This window comes from Oryctolagus cuniculus, chromosome 12 (genome assembly GCF_051225735.1).
Source record: "Oryctolagus cuniculus isolate XC-2025 breed Fujian yellow rabbit chromosome 12, ASM5122573v1, whole genome shotgun sequence".
NCBI classification, from domain to species: Eukaryota; Metazoa; Chordata; class Mammalia; order Lagomorpha; family Leporidae; genus Oryctolagus; species Oryctolagus cuniculus.
Genome location: NC_142878.1, coordinates 62,070,133 through 62,077,500, shown reverse-complemented (window position 1 = coordinate 62,077,500; position 7,368 = coordinate 62,070,133). Strand labels below are relative to the sequence as shown.

The 7,368-nt window shown below is 44.4% G+C and overlaps 1 long non-coding RNA gene across 1 annotated transcript in view; it reads left to right on the top strand.

Annotated features, from left to right (window-relative positions):
* The window catches only part of LOC149123076 (uncharacterized), a 14,278-nt gene extending 7,741 nt beyond the window's left edge, over positions 1-6,537 (top strand). Inside the window, exon 2 of the long non-coding RNA XR_016218545.1 lies at positions 5,782-6,537. This is a non-coding gene — a long non-coding RNA (uncharacterized LOC149123076). The remainder of the gene's footprint in view (positions 1-5,781) is intronic.
* Positions 6,538-7,368: the final 831 nt, after the last annotated feature.

Sequence of the window (7,368 nt, the reverse complement as noted above, 5' to 3'; positions counted from 1 at the left end):
GCCGCGGGCACGCTTGGCTGGGCACCAGGAGTTTGGATTTCATTTGTTGGCTGCAAATGTGTGCCACCTCCCAAAGGAATGCTCCTGTTCTCTGACCTGCCCTCACCTCACAACACAGGTCACAATTCATTGCAGTTTTACAGTACGTTTCTGTGCATGTTTGGAATCAGAAACTCGGGCGCACAGAATGGCTGTATGGGATTGAAAGAGAAGCAGTAGAGTTCCAGCGTCTCATTTTACACAGGTGGAGCCTGAGTCTGAAGTTATTAGCTTGGCCAGGGTTGCACAGCCATTCAGTGGAGTGATTCTGATTCAACAAATGAACTTCAGCCTCAGAGTGCTGGGGAAGCTTAAGCTGTATGCCTTAGGCAGGCACACTGAAGTTGCTGTCAGTTAACATCTTCTTAAAGGAGAATAAGAATAATTTTTATATTACATGTAATTTGAATGAGATAATGAATGCAAAGCACTTAATGTAACAAGTAGTGACTGGTGGCAGAGCAGACGTTCACATCCATGTCTTTGGACTTGTGATTCAGTCCTCTTTCAACAAGAGCCGTGATCCCTCTCTGATACAGAGACAAACCCATCACTACCATATGTGATTTATACACTCCTTTGTGTATCAACTCTCATCAGAGCGCCTAGGTGCCAGGGACTGAGAATGCTGGGTGCTGAAGAACTCAGGCTGAGCCGAACCTGATCATTTCCTACTAAGGAGGGAGAAGAGTGTGCCCAGGATAGCCAGAAGTGAGGTGAACTTCCAGGGAAGCAGGGTGGCATGGGAGCATGTAAAACAGAGGAAATGAAATGAGAAAGCTGTGTCGTAGTCTAGGCACAAGGCAGCAGGCTCTGAAATGACTTTGGAGAGAATGGGAACTAATGGAATGGACAAAGCAATGAGGGAGCAATGTGAGGCTCACCTCTGACTTATTTCTATAATTATTATTATGTGTTTATGAAACATTGGTGTCTATGTGTTTGTGATAAACAGTTTGTCTCCAGAATTCCAAAATGGTGCCAGTGAGTGAGCATATTCTAGACCCAAGGGAATCTCTGCCTGCAGCTGGTGTGTGGAGCAGGCGATACACAGTGGGCCTCTTGTTCACAATCTCACACATAATTATCTAGAAATCCTGGTGTCAGAGCCACAGAGACGGGAATGGTTCAGCCAGCTCTAAGACCATGTGCCTTGCCGTCCTGTCAAATTCACAGAGGGCATGATGGATCGGGTTCAGATGGAAACAAAAAGAGAAGAGCACAGTTGAGAAAACAGACAAGTGTCTATCTTTTGCAGAAATGTGCATTTGGCCTTGGGGAATATTCATTAGAATCCACACTCATGAAAGTTGCTAAAAGGGGCTTAGACAACACCTGCCTTCCTCAGCTTCCATGGCCTTGGCTGTCTGTGCTGGGATGCCCAATTGCAGCACAGCTCTGCTAAGGGCATCAGGCAGAAATGTCCACTCACCCCTGAAGTTTCTGCACCTAGATGCTGCCCAGCCCCCAGCCTGTTCTGATTATCGCCTGCCCTTCCTCCCGGGCCTGCTCTCCTCCCAGAGAAAGGGAGAATGGTTAGCAACTCTCAGAAACTAAAACAAACAGCAAAGTTTGCCAACACTAAACTCTGCTTCACAGCTAAATGGACCATAAACCTTCAGGACCTGGAACAAAACTTCAATTCAACCTCTCCTACAGGTGCTGTGGGCACAAAGACTGCACAGTATATTTTTCCCTGGAAAACAGACTCAAATTATTTTTGTTTTAAAAAAAAGAGTTGCCTGGAAGAAAATTTAATCTTGTGCTTAGAAAAATAAGCCAAAGGGCAGTGTGCTTCCCTTTTTCTTCATTCTCTCTTCCTTGCTCTCCTATGAGAGGGTCCCAACCCACCTTGAAGCCCGGTGTAGGTGGCAGAGAAATGAAACACCTTTCCCCCACTTTCCAAATAGGTGTCCAGGATGAGGCAGACTCAGACACCTGTAGTCCACCATCTTCGCTGAAGGCCCAGAGTCAGGATGAAAGTCAAGTTGCTGGACAGCACAAGCCTTGAGCTCAGGGTCTGGTTCTGGCTCAGACTGACAGTAATTTTCTCTTCAACCTTACCACATGCCGCCATCTTTCAGGTTCACTATGCAGGCAAATCTGTTCTTGGACTTGGGTTTCTTCTAGCACTGGGATTCAGTACAGCAATTATCGCTAGAGTAAGATTATTTTCGCTCCACCCAGAAGAGGTGTGGAAATCCAGGCAATAGTTATTGGTAATGAGAGGCGTCCAGCAGTTCCCATGGTTCCTAGGTCCTCAGTGCCCCCCAGCAGGGCTGCATTGGCCCATGCACCTCTGGCAGGAACAAACATTGTCAGGGAGTCCGGTGCCTCTCCATCATCCCCAGCTGCTTCTTCCCGATACTCTCCCTTCTGCACTCAAAGCACATCCTGGGCTCACACGTTCTTTACTGGGCCACATGGCAGAGTGACTGAGAGCCCAGGTCCTGCTCTCAGATTGCATGGGTTTGAGTCACAATTTCATAATTAACCACATGCTCTTGGGCAAGATACTTAAACTGCCTCAAGTATAGGCCTTGAAATATTTTTTAACCACAATCCACAGTAAAAACAAAAACAAAAACAGCACTATAATGCAGCCCTCTAGTATACAAGTGTACCTCAAAGAGCCATGCAAAAAACTGAAAGTAAGAGATAAGTTTATTTTGATGGAAACATTTTGGAAATCCATGTACATCTGCTCCTATAAATTGAAGAATGTTTAATGGAACAGTACGTACAGTTGCCATGTTCTAAATACTATTTATTTGATGGACTCCATTCTATATAAATATTTCTAGATTAATTCCATTGTCAGTTGCTGAGTTGAGACCCACAATGTAAAAACTCTGCTCTAAGATTTATTTTCTCTTCTGTAAAATGAGGTTGAAAGCAAGCTTATCTTTGTGAAGGAGTTGTTAGGGAGATTGAGTAGAATGTTGATATGAAAGAGTTTGGCTTGAAACATAATAAATGCCCATTGAATATTAGATATGCTTATAAGGTGGTGTAGTTATTAGTAAGAGGCAAGTCTTTCCATACCTCTAGTCCAAGAGCGATGCTCCCAGCATTCACACTCCTCTTGAATCTAATGGATTTACCATGGACACTTGTACCAGCAAGTCTGAATTCACACTGCTGTCATGGATACAGGTAACTGAAGAGTGGGTGCTGAGCTGTGCACAGCAGCCTTGTTGCAGCCATGAAGAAGGAGCAAGGAAGGCAGAGTGGAATACAGGGATGGCGTGGGTTGTGGGGATGTCGCCGAGTCCCTGAACGCACCCTGCAACTCCCATCTCGGCCTTGCTTTCTTCATTTCAATCCAGTCAGTAGCTTGGTATGTGCACTGTGTTTTCTGTGTAAACCAGTGGTTGCCTTCCATGACACGCCTCTTGCCATGGAGATTACCCTTTGACTTTTGGAAATGAGTATGCCCTCAAGGACAGCTACAGTTTGCCACTCTGGAACCACAGAAAGACCACCCAGCGAGAAACCTCCTTTGCTTCCTAGATCTTCTTTGCTTCTGACAATACTGTAAGTCTCATAAGAATAACACAACACCTCAGGCTTCCCATTTAGCCAGGGCAAATAGTACCACTTTCAAGGGAAAAGTGGAGAATTCAGAAGCCCCATCTCTACTCCTTGGTGGAGATGTCACCAAGTCCCTCAACTGCGGACAGCTAATGGGACCGAAGCAATGAAGAAGAGAGGCCTTGTTTACAGATGCTGCTATGCTCACCTTGGCCAGCACACAGTGGATAAAAGAGAAAGCAGTTTGTAAATTCCTCAGTGTAGTTTGACTCAGAGGGTAATTAGCTTGCTGGCTGGCAGCTCCTTCAAGTGAAGGGCTCCAAGGGACTGGAAGGTAAACAACCAGCAAGGTGTCATAACTCGGAAGACACAGCCGATGCTATGCAAACCCTCCCGTGCCCTTGGTGGCCCTCTCCCAGCCCCAAGGCGAGTGTGCACATGATGATGAGTGGTGTGTGAAGGCTGGTCCTGGCACGGCCTGATAGAGGATGACAATTTAGGGCTGGAACCTTCCGTGTGCCACTGATTCCAGCCAGGGGAGTCCAAATCAAAGTCTGTCTTTCCTTTCCCTTATGCTGCAAACTTTCCTCTGTTGTAGTCAAACCATGCCAGGTTAGAAATTCTGACGGCCACAGACCGAATGCTGAACCTCTCCAGTTTCCAAATAATTAAAATGGAGAGAGTGAGTTCAATGTAATATGGTTAGATTAGAATAAACAACTCCATATTGCAGGCTAGGAACTCAGGCTGAGCCTAAGATAAGTGCCTAGCACAGGACTCTGCAGTGGACACATGGTACATATTAAATTGTTTTTAAAAAGCATAACTAAGGGTTCATTTGATAAATGAAGAAAGAAGAGAAGGAAATATTTAATAAGTATGTACTATCTATGAGGTACTGTATACACATTCTTTCACTTATTTTTAACAAAATACATATATCCTAGCTATCATTATTCCCATTTTTTGAAAAATTAAAATGAAAAATAACTTGTCCAAGATCATAAAGTAAACATCACAATTAGGATGTAACCCTTGGAAGAGTTACAGATGGAGAAAGGGAGTGAGAGAGAGGGAGAGAGAGAGAGAGGACTTCCATCCACTGGTTCACTCCCCAAATGGCCAGAGCTGGGCTAATCCGAAGCCAGGAACTTCTTCTGATCTCCCACATGAGAGAAGGGGCCTAAGCACTTCTACTGCTTTCCCAAGCCACCGCAGAGAGCTGGATCAGAAGAGGAGCAGCCAAGGGCACAAACCAGCACCCATACGGAATGCTGGTGCCACATGCAGAGACCCAGCCCACTAAGCCTTAACCCTGAGCCTTTCCTGAGAAGGAGCTCACTCTTTCAACTACACTGCACTCCCCAGGAAGACTAAGTAGTATCAGGGTAGACAAAGAAGTGGAAGGGAAGAATTAAAGATGGGAAAAAGAAAAGAAAGAAATGGACTTTAAAAATAAGAAATGGGAACAGAAAGGACTGCAAAGAAAGAGGAAGAAGAATGGTTGATGTCTTTGCTATTTAGTGAAATTTGATGGTTCTGAATCTGAAATGTTTAATAAATTCATATGGATACTTGGAGTGACTCAAGATAGTCATAGAGCTACTCTTCCTAGTGCTAGTGTCTCAGGGAATCTTTGAACTGCATGAAGCAAGAGCTGGGAACCCAGACTTTCTTCTTATTTGGTGATGACAAAACACACACACACACACACACACACATACACACACAGCAAACAGACAAAAGCCATAAAAGCTTCAAAATGGCTTACTGGAATGTCTGAGTTTCCAATGGTAATGAAGGGTTGATCCTCTTAGGTAATAGTTACGGAAACGGAAATATTTGGGGACCTGTCCATATGGGATCTTCCTCCTTCTCTGGCCTGAGCCTTCCTCTGAGTCTTTCAGCTGCAATGAGCAGAAGTTTAAGAGAAGGAGGACCAGTAAAGATTTATCATCTGTGTTGATGCTAAGCTGTGGTTTCTAAGCACCGGACTCACCTTTCATTCTCAGCTTTGGGATGCTGGGACGGGGCTTCTGCAAACCATTCTCCTGGTCAGCTGGATCTCTGCGAGGTCCTGCCAGGAGGGGGCGCTATACTAGAGACTGAAAGGCTGGGGGAGAAGGGATTGGTCCTTCCTGTTTCTGCACTAGTCTTGTCACCATTTAGCTCCAGATTTTAGTCTTTTTTTTTTTTCTTCATTCCCAGAACCAGTTTCAACTCGCTTCCTCGGAGACAGCATCTGCTGACCGACATCCCCTTTCCAGATGTGGAGTCCCTGCTCTGAGGATCCCTGCTCTTGGAGCCCCAAGGCAGTTGCCCCAGTCAGGCAGCGGTGCTCCTACTCCAGCTTCCAGCTCTGCGGTGGCCTCCTCCAAGCTTCACTAAATATCTCCGCTTTGTTCCCTGCACCCTAGGGGTGGTGTCTGCTTCCTGAAATGTTACCTCCTTGACAGCTCCAAGGTCTTCTTTTGCATTGTCTCCATCGGCTCCCGTGTAGTTGGCATCCTTTAGTTTAAAAACCACTGGGTGCCTGTTTTCTAGCCTCGTTTCTTCCTGCTTTATTATCATCTCTGTCTCCATCCAAGCCGGTCAACGCTCTGAGAGGACACTGCAGTTAGCTTCTGATGAGGGTGTGACTCCTTTAGGAATGCAAGGACACTGTCACTCCCATGGTCTTCAGAGAAGCTGTGAGTCAGATTACAGCTCTGAGCGCAATAATTTAGACAAGCATCCAAACAAGAAGAATGTTAGCAGCATAAGTGAAAACAAATTCCTAGATGTTACGTTTTAGTAGACTTGTGATCTGTTTGCCCCATTTGCATTTTCAGTTATGAATCTTGGCCAAACAGTGAACATGAAGTCATTAAAAATTTTGTAACATTTTTCAAGTAAAGCACATAATTTCTCTGTATCAATTAACTTTTCCAATAAAAAAATAAAATAATGCTCTCCATTTCAAAATTGATTGACTTTGTCACTGAAGACATGGAATAGAATAACACTATAGACGTCTGTCACAACTGTACTATAACTAGAATTTATACTATTGGTGAGACATATACATATACATTTGCAAAGTTAATGATTATTAATTTCTCCAGGAACGCATCAGAACAAACTATTTAAACTATAGCTCCTATTCTTTCAAATGATTCTATTAGCTGTTGCCTAACATCCTTGACATACACTAAGAAAAACAGTTGTTAATCCTATTGCGTATGAGAATTTCATAAAAACACAAATGTGAGAAATATGAATGAATGCTTAGTACCTCTGAGTTTCTTACATGAGGGAGAAGTAAAGGGAGAAGTAGTTGACAAATTTCTATATTCTTAATCATTAAAAGTGCCAGGCTACAGAATTAAATTTTTTTTACTTTATTTTGTGTGTAATATATGCATATGTGTGTGTGTGTGTGTGTAATTACTTGAATTACTTGAATAAAGGAGGAAGCCTGTTATTTATTCAGAGAATAATTGCTGGCCAAAAAAAAATCTTCTCATCTTCATTCTGTGTTAATGAAAATATTAAAAGGGGCCGGTGCTATGGCTCAGTAGGTTAATCCTCCACCTGCGGCATCAGCATCCCATATAGGTGCTGGTTCTAGCCCTGGCTGCCCCTCTTCCAATCCAGCTTTCTGCTGTGGCCTGGGAAAGCAGTGGAAGATGGCCCAAGTCCTTGGGCCCCTGCACCTGTGTGGGAGACCAGGAAGAAGCACTTGGCTCCTGGCTTCGGATCGGCGCAGCTCCGGACATTGCAACCATTAGGGGGGTGAACCAACAGAAGGAAGAC